The sequence below is a fragment of the Corvus brachyrhynchos genome, unplaced genomic scaffold (genome assembly GCF_000691975.1).
Source record: "Corvus brachyrhynchos isolate BGI_N302 unplaced genomic scaffold, ASM69197v1 scaffold21, whole genome shotgun sequence".
NCBI lineage: Eukaryota > Metazoa > Chordata > Aves > Passeriformes > Corvidae > Corvus > Corvus brachyrhynchos.
The window spans coordinates 6,709,645-6,724,644 of NW_008236924.1; the positions used below are offsets into that span (position 1 = coordinate 6,709,645).

Below are 15,000 nucleotides of genomic sequence, written 5' to 3' on the forward strand. Positions count from 1 at the left end.
CCCCCTCTTTCCGTTCTAAAGCAAAGTCCTCTGTCCATCTAATGGATGGGAGCACTTCCCACGTCCATCGAGTTATGTCCAGTACCCTTTGTAAGGGTTAACGTTAGAAGGGAAAAGTTATTTGTACTAATTTTGACCTGTTTGACCTTTGATTTTGTGAATTTTTTTTCATTAAACCATGTGTTGAAAGAGACTTGAGTTTTCACCTCAAAACTTGTCTCAGTTATTGAAGTAATTAGAACCAGAATGGATAAAGTTTGGAAATGACCCTGAATTTTCATAATCAAATCAAATCTTGGCCCCCAGAATTGCCAGGAATGTTAAATTCTGATAGCTGATCTGTGAATTGATATCCCTGACAGGAACTTGGCAGCCAAAGAGGCAGGGAACCTTCAAAATTTTTTGTCCTATCTCAACAAATTCAGTGATATGAATAATGAAATTATGTGGATTTGTCCTACTGATCTGACCCTGGGGGTATTTTGGGCCAGAGGCCCTGGTCCAGCTCTATGGGCTCTTCTGACGTGCTCTGAGGTTGGAAGCTCCCAAGGGAAAGGTTTTGCCGTCTTTAGGAATTTTAGGGAGATTTGCAGAGCAGTGAAACAACAGGTTGAATGGAACCCCCCACCTTAGTCCACTTTTCCTGTATTCCCCATCCCAGGCACTTTACGGTTCAAACCACGTTTTTTTCTTTAAAATATTCTCCAGGGAGTGTCAGGTGTCCCTTTTCTGTCCCAGGCTCTCTTAGGAAGTCTGAAGTAGCTTCAGCACCTTTGACAAGTTGGTTTTGCTTTGTCCAGCAGGAAAGTGAAGAGATGATTTAAGGACAGCCTTGGCGAGGGGCTGCACGCTCTGCCCGTGCCGTGGTGTCTGTGTTCGTGCCACGTGTCTTTCCTGGCTCGTGTTTCATTATCTTGGTGCTTCCCGACAGGAATAGTTTGATGTCAGTGCTCAGGAGCCCCAAAGTGCCCCGTGTTTTGTTGACTGTTTGTGATCGGTGTGTGCCAGACGTGGCTTCTCCCTGTTGGAGGTTTTTGTGCCTCAGGGTTGGATCGACTGCTCTAGTGGAACAGTGTGTATGTCCTGTGGAAGTGTTTTTGTTTTCAAAGGCAAGCAGCACATTGTGCACACATGGAAGTGTGTGGCTTTCAGAAAACCAACCACTATTTCTGGATGCTTGAAGAGCCGGCGTTGGCCAGTTTGGGGTATTTTTAGCAGCAAGGACTTGACCATTTGATATGGAGGGATTAAGGTTTGATGATCTGGAGGCTGGCGATTTCAGTTTCAGGTGTTGTCATTTGTTCCTTGGAGATGGAAAAGCCCTGGGCTATTTAACTGCTGTCTCTCTAGCCCTGGAATAACAAGTTAAAGTGTCCCAGGAGAAATTAGGATCTGGTGCCACTCAGACACGCTCAAGCTACTGCATGGCAAGCTGACCCTAAGCTTAATCTTAGCCCAAAACGAAGTCCAGTCCTAGCCTTTGGCCCTGTCAGCCACTTGTGAGCTATGAAAGGGGACTGTTGAGGTTGAAAATCTGTCTAATAAAATGTACTTTCATTAGAATACAGCAATATTAATAAGATAAGTAATGCTATTATTACTTTAAAGAATGTGTGCCAGCAGTTTCTTCATCTGCTTCTCTCTGGAGGACAAGCTCACCCTCCTAATTATTGTGTTCCTGTTCTTAGGCAGGTGAGTAGTCAGAGCATGACAACAGCCTGGCATCTAATGTATGCACAGGTTAAATGGATCTGTAATTTTTGGGAGAGCAGTGAATGAGTATCAGGAGCCCAGGAGACAATTTCCTACATGCTGCTCGCTCTGCTTGCAGGAGGACGTGTTGGTCCTGGGCGAGCTGCCGCGAGCACAGCGCCGTGGGTGACAATGGGATCCCTGTACAAACAGTGCTGGCTTCTCCACGCAAAAAAAATGCAGCAAGGAATTTTTAGCACGTTGTCATGCAGCACTCTCTGTTTCCTGGCTTCCACATTCAAGCTGTGTAATAATATTTATATACAAATGCTGACTGTGATTTTCCACCCCGGAAAAAGGAGATGTCATTTAAAAGTGCCGTGTGTGATGTAAAGCAGGGATTTGACTCGCGGCCTTGCACATGGTGTGGGCGTGGATTTTAATTGTTTGAAAAGAGATCATTTCAAAAAATGTAACAGTCTTGCTACATAAGCACATTCCCCTGAAGTAAAGGTCATTTTGCTCTTTAGAAGTTGCTTTTGGAAGGGAGGGGAGGGTCCTGCTCTTGCCTTTCCTTGTTCCTGCCTTTTGAAACGTCCTGGAGAACATGAAGTCTTTCACTGTGGGGCTGAAGCAGCTCTCAGGCCATGTTCAAGCTGGGATCCAGTACCAGGAGAGCTGCAGCCATCCTGCACTGGCACATGGAAGCTTGTTTTTCCCCTGAAGATCCATGCTATCCCTTGTCCCTGGAGCCAACACCCGTGTCCTGGTTCTCCTGTGTCAGTGATCACACTCAGTCTCTTAAGCTTTTCTGGAGCTGGGATTTATAACCAGTTCCAGGCAAAATTGCTGCTTTTTGGCTCCAGCCAAGGAAAGTGTTCTGATATCTTGCCAGTTGCCAGCACATTTCTAATCCTGGTGTCCTGGGGCCTTGGTTTTCATGTTGAAATCTCTGCTCCTACCAGGCTCTTGGTGAACTGAACACACAGAAAATAACGACTTGCTGAGCTGGGATGTGTTTGCTCATCTTCTGATCCACACTTGACCAAAGACGGTTGGATCATGGCTTTGTTTTATCCTGCTACAGTGACAGAATCCAGATGTGAGCATCCTAAATCTTCAGTGTTCCCGGTTTTCTCCTTCATGAACCCTTTGAAACCAGGGCTGTCACTCTGGCTGTGCAGCCCCTGGACTGGCAGGGTCCTACACCTCTCTGACTCTGTAATAATGGGGTCATTGGGCTACAGGTGTACCTGTGCCCAGCTGCATTTCGAGATAATCTCCTTGTTGGCTACAAACCAGAGGGCTCCAGAGAATAACAGGGTAGTGGCACAAACAATAGGTGGCATAAAACTCCTCTGCCACCATGTCATGAGAGACTCTCACGGGGAAGATGCTGCAGCTGAAGTTTGGTTGGCAGTTGCTGTGTTACATTTTTGCAGGTTGCTTAATCCTGACTCCTTTTGAATGGTATTTCTGGAATTAAAAATATAACTAGTTTAATGTGCTTTATCTCAGGGTGGGTGTTTTGGGCCGAAGCAGCAGCTGCCTGGGAGGGGGATCCTGGCTTTGCACAGGCACAGTGACACAGCTTTAAACCCCTGGGCTGGACAGGATGGTGAGAGCCAGCACTTCCTCCCCTAAAGCATTCAAAAGCAGTTTTAAATCGGATTAGGATTTAACAATCACTTCATGGTTTGCTCACTGCAGGGAGGATCAAAGCCCAGCGAGGACTCTTCAGCTGTTTGCTTTTCCTTTATGTAGAAACTTCACCATGGCTGCCCTAAAAACCCCACTAAATACAATAAAAAACCTCCCTTCTCAGAAAAGCAAATTACTTAACCACAGCCTAAAATAAGGTGTTCATTATCTGGTGACACTTTTTTCCTCTCTCTGCTATTTTACTAAGCTCCCATTCTGAGGCAGTGCAGGGAGCAGGTTTGCATTCCCAGCTCCAGCTGGACTGATCCTGGGAGATCCCAAAACTGGAATATGGATTTGCCTTGATGTGCTGTGTCATCTCAGTGCCTGGCCAAAAAAAAATTTCAGCATTTACTCTATTGAATAATGGTGTGGTGTCTCAGGGGAGGAAGGACTGCTGCAGTGCTGCACAGATGCTGGAGGGACTTTTCCTTGCTATTTGGTGGGAATGTTTTTAAAATCCGAGAGGTTTGTGTGCATTTTCCTGCTCAAGGTGACCAGGGGTTTATCCTGCTGGGAGAGGCTCAGAGCAGCAAGGTTTAAAAAAATAGTGATAATGGGAGAGGGAAAAGAGTTTTGTGGCTAAAAGAGAGACAGTTTTGTGTCTGGCCCTCTGGCTCCTTCCTACTGTTGTAATACAGATTTGTCTGAAAGAGATCACCCTGGCACTTTGAATATGTACATGTGGCACTTGGGGACTTTATTTAGTGGTGGCTTAATGGTTGGACTTGATCTTGGAGGCCTTTTCCAACCTAAATGATTCCACGATTCTGTGGCATCTCAGAGAGCTGCACCCTGGGGTGCTGAGCCAGAGCTGCCCATGATTTATCTGGAGGCTAATGCCCATTTTCTCCTCCCCATGTAATGTGGTTTAGCAGAAAGGGAGCTAAATGCAGAATGAGGATTAAACTGTGTAAGCCTGATGGATGTTTTGTAGGTGATGCTTTGCAGAAAATCATTACTTTGAAATGTTGGAATAGAAAAGAACATTTTTCAGGCTTTTCAGGCATAACATGTTTTAGAGAGGGAGCTTGGAACAGATGTACTCATAGTTTATTCCATTTATCATATTAAAAATAAAGAAAAGACAATTTCAGCTCATTTACTGCTTTATTAGTTCAAATAAACAGCTTTTCTAATCGATGTGTATGGCAAGCACAATGCTTTCATAATTGGCAGTGGTGGTTCCAAAATTAATGGGACTGTCCCTGTTTATGGTCTGTAACAAGTCACACAGTCGATCCATTGGTCTAATCCAGCCCTTAACCTCATGTTCGTTTTAGCACAGGAAAAATTATAATCTTACTTTTAAATGTTAAAGCATTTGAGGGTTGTTGTTTTCCCCCCATCCTTTTGAGAAAGCGCAGTTGGAAATGAGCAGAGCTGCACAGGAAACGGTCCCAAGGAGAATGGCTCAGCTACATCTGAGGGAGTCTTATGCTCTTATTTATCCAGAGGTATTTATTGATTTTACCTTCCTTTGCAAAAATGCTGATTTAATTTATGAGGTGATAGAAGAGGCTGGGAGAATAATTTTACCTATAAGAGTGCAGAATTGTCCAACTAATTGCCCAGGAAAAAGAGAAAAGATCTGCTGATCTACCCCTGCAGATGTTTCTCATCTGGAATACAGACCATTTCCAGATATTTATTTTTTCGATTACTGTTTATTTTGATGCTTTATTACATGGCCATTGCCAGGAAGGAAGTGGTGCTCAGAAATCCAGCAAGATGTTTTTTTCTACTTTGGTACTATTTATTTAGTAACAATTTGGGGTTTAACCCCTTTCTCCCCCTTTTCTTTGTCTGATTGTGAGCCCTCACTTCCATCCTTCACTGGGAACAAGAAAACACACTGGTCCTGGGCTGAGACCCATCATGGTTGTTATTAAACTCCCAGAATTTCATGGAGACATTAATGCTCATTTCCAGATTGTAACAAATAAGGACCTGTTGGCTTTTTTTGCCACCTAGTGCTTCTGTCCCTGCATTACTGTGGAGGGCTGTGTGTGTGAGGAGTGAGGAACCATATGGTGCTGCAGCTCCTCTGCCAAACCCCTGTTTGGTTTGTCAGAGGAGTTTCCTTGCACGAGTGGAATAAACTCAAACCTTCCCTGGTTGTTTGCTCGAGACCCACCAAGGGCTGGGGAAAACTTTCTGTGTGCTGAGTGGGAGAAAACAGGGAGCACCTCTTGCTTCTGGTCTGATTTTAAACCTGGTGATCCTTCTCCCTGGAAGATGCTGAGCTTGCTGATGTTTTGTGAGTTCGATAGGATGGTGTATGTTCCCACTGTGGACAGAGCTTCAAATCTCATGGCTGGACACACAGAGCCACTCTGTCCTCTGGGCTGGCAGCAGTGATGCTCCAACACCCCTAAGCTGTGGTTCCATATGATTAAAAATGGCTGGAAAATTAAATATATGCAAAGCCAACAATCTCATGCCACTGTATTTCTCCAGATTTCTCCCATAGCTGTTGGTGTGCCAAATCTGCCTCAGGCACTTACACCCACAGGTACATGTGATTTGTAATTTAAGGTGATGCTGTGCATTATAGCTGGAAATGGGCTACACCTGGATCCAAACTGGGTGTTTGCAAGAGCCCCAGTTGGGTTGGGGGGTGTGTTCATGCTGAGGGATGTGCAGCCCCTCCTTTCCCTGTGCAGGCTCTGCCTTGAGCAAACCCCAGAGCACAATGGAGCCGTTCTGCTCCAAACGGGAGCAGGAAGGTGGGTGGATTAGGAAATATTTTATAGTAGGGATTTTTCTTCCACTGAGCCATGTCACATTCAAGTCCCACTATTGCTTTATGGCCATGTGCCTGTCCTACCCTGTGAGCAGCAGACCTGCTGCTGTCCATCTGTCCATGTGTCCGTCCGTGTGTCCGAGGCAGGGCTCTGGTCGTGCTTGGAGTCACCAGGGGCAGTGCTTGGCAAGGCTCTGCAGTGCCCGTGGCCGTGGGGTACAGCAGCACTGACAGGCTCCTGCAGTAGTTGATATATTGCCTTTTGGTCCCTGGTGATGGCATCCAGACCTCCCAACCTTTCATAATCCACAAATGGAAAAGTGGCACTTAAAATGAATTTATTCAGGTGGGAGCTCTGTAAAACATGAAAATAAGGCTTTTGACTTGCTGCACCTACACTTGAGTGTCAATGAAAAGCTTTTTATTTGGTTTTAGAGCCAGACTTGCAGAAGTCAGTGTGCCTTGTGGTCTGGACCTCTGTGATACGGGAGCCAGACTGGAACAGGGCACGGACAGGGCGGAGGGGATTGGAAGTGAAGCTGCCCAGTGAAAGACCAGCAAATCTTTGAGCATCTTGGAGGTGAGAGTTTGCCAGGGGAAGGCTGGAAATGGGAGGGGAGAGATGAGACAGACAACCCCCCAGATGAAATTCCTTTGGAATTAATAAGTAAGTCTTTATTATAATTTTTGTCCCTGCTTTGTGCAGCAGGATCGCCTGGTGCTCCCTGGCTGCTGCCTCCCTGCTGGGCAGCATGGGAGCATCTCCTGCCAGAGCTTCCAGCTCTGTTCAGCCCGAGGGGCTGCGGGTGGAGAGGAGGGAGCAGGGGATGGTGGTGGAGCAGCAGCAGCGAGCAGGCGCCGCTGCCTTCGCCCACTTATTTGATTTGACACTGTCCTCAAACACAAGGTCGTTTACAGCCCGCCCGGGGCTGCCAGACGAGGAAGTTACCTTGCGAAGGAAGGAACCAGCCCATGCTGTCTAAATATTGTCAATTGTGTGCTGAATGGAGGCCACAGCCTGAGGAACCTCAATAGTAGCTCTTTGTGTCCCTGGCCGCCTCCTGCCAAAGTACTTTCCATAATTAGGAGTAAAATGTATTTACATTCCTGCCGTGCTCGGTGCCGGCACACACCTGTGTGCGTGTGTGTGTTCGTGTATGAGGTGCAAGCAGTTATACTCCTGTGCTTTTAGAGTGCGTGTTCCTGCCTGGAGTCATGGGAATGGTGCAGCAACAAATGGAGGTAACTGGGATGTGTGGGACAGTCAGGGGTTGTAATGGTGAGAGGAGAAGAAATCCAATGGATTCCCCTCTGCCAGGCAGGAGCATAATCCCCCTGCAGAGAGATGCTGAATTTGGTCTGAATCGGAACGTCCGGGCTGAATGCCGCCTTTTAAAATTCATTGACGTTTGCACGGAAACCAGAAAAATGGGCTTAAGTCAAGAATGCAATAACCTCACTCAAAACTGCCCTCCATGGCAGGCACTCATCCGCTTCCAGCCGTTCTGCTCGCGGGAAGATAAATGGAGGAGTGGAATCCTGTGTATGGCCGCATGGCAGCGGGGCTGGAATACCGTGGGTGATGTACAACAGCTTTTCCAGGCATGTTTCTCCCCCTCCCTCCATGGTAACTCGCAGCCAGACATTGATTAGTTCAGTTTGGGGGGAAAAAGAGTCGTGCAGGACAACTGGATACTTCAGCAGAGAGATTCCTGAACCGAGTCCAAGGGAGAACGGAGCGGTCACGTGGTGCTGGCACCGTGCCTGCTTCCAGCTGCCGAGTTTCATTAGGAGACAGCCAAAATACATTAATTAGTCTTCTAACATAACTCTCCTGTGCAGGCAGTGCTGTGGCTTTCACAGGAGCAGAGGAGATGGTCTGTACAATGTGTGAATGATGGCCATGATGCAACCTCTGTGTCAAGATGTGTCCCCTGCCTGATGCTTCCAGGAGTCCCCCTGGGCGGTGGGATCGTGCTGGGGAGACCGGGGCAGAAGAGGCAGCCTGCTTTAGGTTTGGGCTTTCCCAAAGTTCAGTGTGGCTTCAGATCCAGGGTTGTTTCCTACCTGTTTTGTGCAGGAGGCTGTAGCCAGGTGGGGGTCGGTCTCCTCTCCCGAGAACAGGTGACAGGACAAAAGGAAACGGCCTCAAGTTGCACCAGGGGAGGTTTAGGTTGGATACTGGGGAAAATTTCTTCCCTGAAAGAAGAGTGGAGTCCTCATCCCTGGAGGGATCTAACAGCCATGTGGATGTGGCACTTGGGGACATGAGGTGGCATTGGCAATGCTGGGGAATGGCTGGACTCGATGATCTTGGAGGGCTTTTCCAACCTGAATAGTTCTGTGACTTTGTCTATGATTCTGCCTCTACATGGAGTCTCATCTGACAGATCTCCCCAACAATGATTTCAGACAAATACTCTGAAATGGCTACATCTGTGTTCCTCTTGTGGGGCAGTCAGAAGAGACACCCACAAGTGCACTGGGGCAATCCCTGCTACTGTTGCAAAACTCCTTGTAAAAATTCTGCAGAAATCCAAGGAAAAAGTCGCGCTCAGTCTAATCATGAGTTTACTTTTCCTCCGGAAGCTTTCTGAGCTTCCAGGCACTTAATGGAAACACCAGTGCTCCCACTTGGAGGGCAGGCTGGAAAGTTTGCGTGGGTTTGTGTGAAGCCTCTTTCCATTATGCTTTTGTCAGACTTTGCCTCCGTAAAGGGGAATTTGGGCTTTCCATGTCAAAGCCCTCTGCAAATGCTACCCGAGACCTCTCATCAGTGCTGTAGTTTGTACAGGAACACCTCCCAGTGCCTGCCCATGAGTGGGGAAGGCAGCTCTAACACTCCTGCCCTTTGAGGGAAATGTCTGTTATTTGGGATTTTTCATTCTTTCCTCCCTTGGCGTTCACCATTTCGGATGCAGGCTCATGCTCCTGCTCTCTTTAATGGCCTGTTTTTCCTCTAACCACTTCCAGCTCCAAAACCTCTCCACATCTTCTCAATGTAAATACACTTAACTTCCCAGAGCAGGCTGGGGAGACAGTGGTGACCTTCAGCTGAGAGCAAAGCATTTCAGTTTGACCTACTTCGCTGCAGAGTGGGTTTGGCTGTGGCAGGGCAGCTCTCTGCTCCCTGCCCTCCTCTTGGGGAAGGTCCTTGGGGAGATGCTCCATGCGAGTGAGAGAGCAGGGCTTAAGGAGGATGGAAACCTCAGGCCCTGAGTTTTGGGTGATGTTTGGGTAGCTGGGTGCTGGCTTTCTCCATAGTGCCAGCTTTTATATTTGCAGCTTTAGATGTTTGATTGTGCCTTTAAAAAAATCTGCCACAGGTTGGTAACACAAAATGCCCGTCACAAAATACTCATTTTTCATTCACTGCCTCATTTTTTTCTCTTTGCTTGCTTTCCTCAAGGCTGGTCGTGTGAAGGGAGCAGCTGCAGGAGGAGCCAGGCTGCCGTGGTCCTTCCCAAGGCTCCTTGGCTGCACCAGGAAAAGCTGTGGTTGCTTTGTCTCTCTTGTCCTCTGTCAGAACTTCTGGGCAGTGCCAGTGCAGCTGTGGCTTTGCCTGGGTGGTGATAACACATGGCACCACAGAGGGGCTGGTCCTTCTTCCAAATGCTTTGGGAGGAAAATTCTAAGTGTAGAGAATTTGTCAGTCCCCAAATCTCCTTCTCCTTTGAGTGTGTGTATATATGGGCATATAATATTGCAGCCTAAAGGGGCTCAAGGAGAGCTGGAGAGGGACTTTGGACAAGCAGTGACAGGACACAGGGAATGGCTTCCCACTGCCAGAGGGCCGGATTAGATGGGATATTGAGAGGAAATTAATTCCTGTGAGGGTGGGCAGGCCCTGGCACAGGGTGCCCAGGGCAACTGTGACTGCCTCTGGATCCCTGGCAGTGTCCAAGGCCAGGCTGGAGCAGCCTGGGATAGTGGGAAGTGTCCCTGCCCATGGCAGGGGTGGCATTGGGTGATCTTGAAGGTCTCCTCCGAGCCAAACTGTTCTGTGTCTCTGTGATTCTAGGAGTGTATTAATTGGGGATAATTTAATAAATGCACACTAGGGATGCTTAGCTCTTTAGATGTTGCCATTTTCTGCAGTACTGGTTTCTCAGGAGGGCTGTGGGGTGGCCCCTCTGGAACTACAGTTGTCTTTTGTTAGGGGACGTGTGTCTTTAAAACCAAGTTCCCTCCTTATCTCAAGTTTAAAGTGCAAAATTCCCAGGTTGGAAGCAAGTTAAAATTTCCTGTTCCAGCTGCATCTGCATTCAGTCCTGGAAGCAGATACTTGGCTGTAATTTAAAAAAAAAAAAGAACAGAAATTGATATTGCAGGTAAGAAGGAGCAACTGAGGAAAAAATCCTTTCAGAAGCCCTTCAGGCAGTTTTCAGGATAGTTTTCACTTATTCCTGAATAATTCCTACCACTGGTCACCCATTAAAAATAACAAACCCAAACTCAACCCCACGTCCCTGCTGATAAACACCCTGGACTTGCTCGTAGCTTATCTAATGCCTGAACATCTGTTTCTCCCTTGCTGAGAGGTTCCCTTGGACGAGTTAATGCAATTCCCTATGCAAAGGTTAAACAAAGTTGAGAGGCTCCGACCGGTGGCCTCGTGCCACGGGGCCTGTGCTGCACAAACAGCTGCACTCTGGAAATGTCCCATTGTAATTCAGAAAGAAGCTCAGGACGGGAAGAAAGTCACCCAGCCTAAGCTTGGCCTGCAGCAGGGTTGGGCTCGATGGTCTTAGAGGGCTTTTCCAGCCTTAATGCTCCTGTGATTCTGAGCTAGTCCAGTATGGAAAGGGTGTTTGGAGTGCTCATGTTCCCTAGGTCTGAAGAGCTGGTGCTGGTGGTGAGCTCTGCACCCTGCCTTCTGCCTTGGCGGTGCCATCAGCTTCCCGTGGGCTGGGCTTGGAAGCTGCAGGCCTGTTCTTGGTAGCTTGTGTGCACAGGACTATTTACATTTTTGATTATTTAATACTGTTCTGTGTGTTTGACAGAAGGACCTTTCATGGCTGGGACAGCTGGAGATGGGAAGGGCTGCAGGGTGATCCCAGCACCGACTCCTGGAGCTGCTGGGCTGAGCTGAGCCCTGGGGGTTGGGTGCCAGAGATACTCCAAGTGACACTGACACAGCTGGGGACATCACACGGGCATGGGGGGATTGCCACACACCTGTAACCTTGTGGGGAGATCGGGATGGCCTTTGGGATGAGGGACTCCCAGCCCACTGCCCCTTTCCCTCATCCCCATCGCTTCTCCCTTGCAGGAGCAGGTTGGGTGTGACCACACCAGGTCCCTGTAGCCCAGAATCCAGGGTGGGGTTGTGCCTGTGTCCGTGAGCTGTTCCCAAACACCACATCCACACTTTTACTTTTGTGCCCTTTCCTTTCTGTGTCGGCTTTTGGCTCCTCTGGCTCCGCATCCTGCGGGGCCGCACTTCACACGCGGAGCAGGAGCATCAAAGGGGAGCTCCTGAATAAACCCCCGCTTTATGACATCTCTTCAAAGTGCCTTTTTAAGAGTTCAAAGGCCATGAGGAAAGGAGGGGATCAAAATCAAAGGAAGATTGGGGGGAGGAAATTAAAGCCTCAGAGGAACTTTATGGCGAGTTTTCCGTAACACTTTCAATGCCAAAATCACAAGTGTTCCCAGCACTGACTCTTCCCTGGCTGTCAGATTCCCTGGTTACCTGCACTGCTTTCAGGGCAGCTCAGCAGCTCCCGGGAGCTTCAGCCCCACATACAGACACAGGGCATCCACAATTTCACTTTTTCATGAATTTTTTTCTAAGACCAAAACTTCCCATTCTGCTCCTCCAGGCCAACGGGGAGATGTTTGTTCTGAACTGGTTCGAAGTCCTGGGGCTGGCAGCAGAGCTCACCTTTAATGAAAAGCTTATTTTTTTTGCTTTCAGGAAATGCATCTCCCTCTCTTCTCTTACTGTCTTCTACTGCAGCACCATCATTTTGTCCATGTTTGGGAAATTTCCATTACTGCTGGGGGAAAGGGACTTCTCCTGAGTGAAGACTGTGGGACCTGACTCGAAGCAAGATGAGAAGCAAAGCCTCTGTGTGAACGTCGCAGGTAACATCTACAGACTCTGCTTTACAGGGAAGAAACGCAAATCAGTGAGGTATAAACAGCTTCATATTTAGGTAGCTCTCATGATTTTATCAGTTTCCTGTCTATTTTTAAACATAATAGGAAGAAAAGTGTACAAAGCAAGGGAAAGAAATCAGGCTGGTTGCAACTCAGGATCAAACCCTTTATAATGCTGGATGGAGGTGAGCTGGAACCACATCCCTGCTGTGGGGAGCAGAGTGGGGCAGGGATGAAGCTGGGAAGGACTGGGATGCACATTATGCTTTTCCCAGGTTCTGATACAATTTGAGGAGCTTTCAGACTCGTGTCTTTAAATGGAAAGACTGAGAAGACAAATTAATTACCTGAGAAAAGAAAGTGGGTATTGGTGGAGGGAGGGAAGGCTTCTGCTCAGAGGAGCCGTGAAGTTTCCTTGGGGTTCCTTGAGCTGTGCAGGAGCAGCCTGTGGCTCCAGTTTGGTGCTCCCACGTTTAAACCATCAGTTAACAAATGCATTTCCTCCATAGGGGGGCTGTTTCCTCATCCCAGTGCTTTTCCAGAGTCCATAGTGTGTGTTCCTGCAGGAACTCTCAGCCCTTGTCCTACCCAGGTGAGCTCACCCGCACCAAGTGCTTTCCCCACAGGTGCTTTCCAGGGCTGCTGCTCAGAGAATGGCACAAAACTGTTGCTGAACTCCCTTCTCATTAATTCATTCTCCTGTTTTTAATATACTGAACTACACACCTTGCCCTCTGTGCTCTGCTTTAGGCAGGCACCCAAAAATAGTCCAGAATGGTGCAAATATGGGAGATAAAACTCAGTGTGTGATGAGCTGTGTGGGTGGTGGTCTGGAGGACAACTACTGCCAAGAAACAAATTAAATTGCTTGTTTTTCACCCAGAGAAGTCCCAGTTTCACTAATTATTGCTGCAAAGGACACCTCAAGGTGAAATTCAGTCCGTGTTTAATGCATCTCAGCAAAAAGATAGTTTTATTCACTGGTAACAGTAAGGGGGAATTTAAGGCATGTGGAGTAACTAATCAGATTGGAACTTGGCTTGGAGACCGGGGCTGGGACCGGTAAGGTTTGTTTACAAGAGGGGATTTGCATCGAGGAGAGACCCTTTAATACAGGCTCTTTACATTAATTGGTTTGAAGCTGGCCTGTCTCAGGGAACAGATGGCTTTATTTCCCTCACGGTGCTCCAGGCCACGTGGGGGGATTTCCTTTCCAAACACGCCGTGGGCAGTGGGGACAGGCACACAAAGTCCCATCCTGCGCCGTGCCAGGGCACGGTGGGACCGTGCTGGCAGTGCCTGGTGGGGAAGGAGCCCCATGGCTGCTCGCTCAGCACCCCATAATAGCACGGTTGTTAAAGGATGTGGCAGTGTCCAGGAGGTTATTAGTGCCTTCCCATGGGAACTGGGAGCCTGGTGATTTCCATCCACCTCCACCAGAAATAGAAAGGGGCTTTTTTGAGTTCCCCTCTTGCTCAGCCCCGGATGCAGCCCCAGGGACACGGCTGCGCTGGGAGCGCTCCCGGGGCTGGGATGATGTTCCTGCTGGGGGGAAGAGCAGTGAGTCAGCAGAGCTGGAGACATCTGTGGGTGATGTCGGTGCTTCCTCGTGGCGCTGGGACACGCGGTTCCTCCCCGCTGTCACCGCTGGTGACACCTCACCTGGGGCATTCGGGCTGTAGCATGGGGCTGTTTGCTCCTGGAGCAGTAGCCCCTGGAGCATCTCTGTGGCCTCCTCTGGACTCACTGGTGCAGGTCCAGGTCCTTCCCTTGCTGGGGACCCCAGAGCTGGACACAGTGCTCCAGGTGGGGCCTCGCTAGCGTGGAAGAGAGGGGGGAATCACCTCCCTCGACCTGTGCCCACCCTTCTTTTAGTGCAGCCCGGGTTGGCTTTCAAATAACGAAGGCTTGGTGCTCCATGGCAGCACAGTGGGGCTTCCACAAAGCTGGAGGGTTGAAGAGAAGTTAATTGGATAGACTCGGAGTGCTCCCTGTTGCAGGTGGGCTGCAGCGTGGCCTCAGCTCCAGGTCTGTGCCGGGTCTTACTTTACTTTATTTTTGTGGGTGTTGCTAAGAGATGATTTCCCCTGGAAGCTGCAGGACCTGCACAGATGCAAACTGGCTGAGGAGGGAGGGAGGCTCCCTGAAACCCAAAGGGCAAATGAAAATCTGTTTGGGAATCCTCAGCCAGCTCCACACAGGCACTCCCAGAAAACCAGTGCTGGGCACAGGATATGGCCATTTCCCAGGAAGATCCTGGAGCATGGCACCTCCTGGCACTGTTTGCAGTGTCCTTTCCTAATGAAACTGGGTTTTTGTGCTTTTCTTAGGCTGCAAATGGTTATGCAAATTCCTAAATATTTTCCTACTTCCCTTTTCGGATGTCTAACATTATGTATTATTTTCTGATACTTACCTCACCCGGGAAATCTGTTTTCCATCTCACTTCAGCCAAGGTTTTCTTTTTAACCAGTCCTTCCCAGTATTTTCCTTTAACACTTCTGGTTTGCTGAGTGAACTTTGCAGTGTGAGGGTAAATGAAAGTGAAAATGTATTGCTTGTCACACACTGGCTGTTTAGAGAGGGTTTGGGGTTTTTTTCCCCCTCTGGATTTGAAGAGGGAGATATAAATCATTGATTTAAAACCAGGGTAATTTAACAAGATTATAGGAGAGGGAAAATCCACTTCCTACCCAAAGTAACAGTCTCTTAGGTCTCTCCACCTACACAAGCCATATGCATCCTCCGAGCTGCCC

General features: G+C 48.4%; 1 long non-coding RNA gene across 7 annotated transcripts in view; it reads left to right on the top strand.

The window, feature by feature from the left end:
- Positions 1-10,077: 10,077 nt before the first annotated feature.
- The window catches only part of LOC103611496, a 30,467-nt gene continuing 25,544 nt past the window's right edge, over positions 10,078-15,000 (top strand). For 3 of the 7 annotated variants that reach the window (XR_552304.2, XR_001859943.1, XR_001859942.1), the window contains exons 1-2: positions 10,084-12,229; positions 12,754-12,836. This is a non-coding gene — a long non-coding RNA (uncharacterized LOC103611496). Of the gene's footprint in view, positions 12,230-12,347; positions 12,430-12,753; positions 12,837-15,000 lie in introns of those variants that run through there. The other 4 variants (XR_001859939.1, XR_001859940.1, XR_001859938.1 and 1 more) reach the window with 3 other exon arrangements.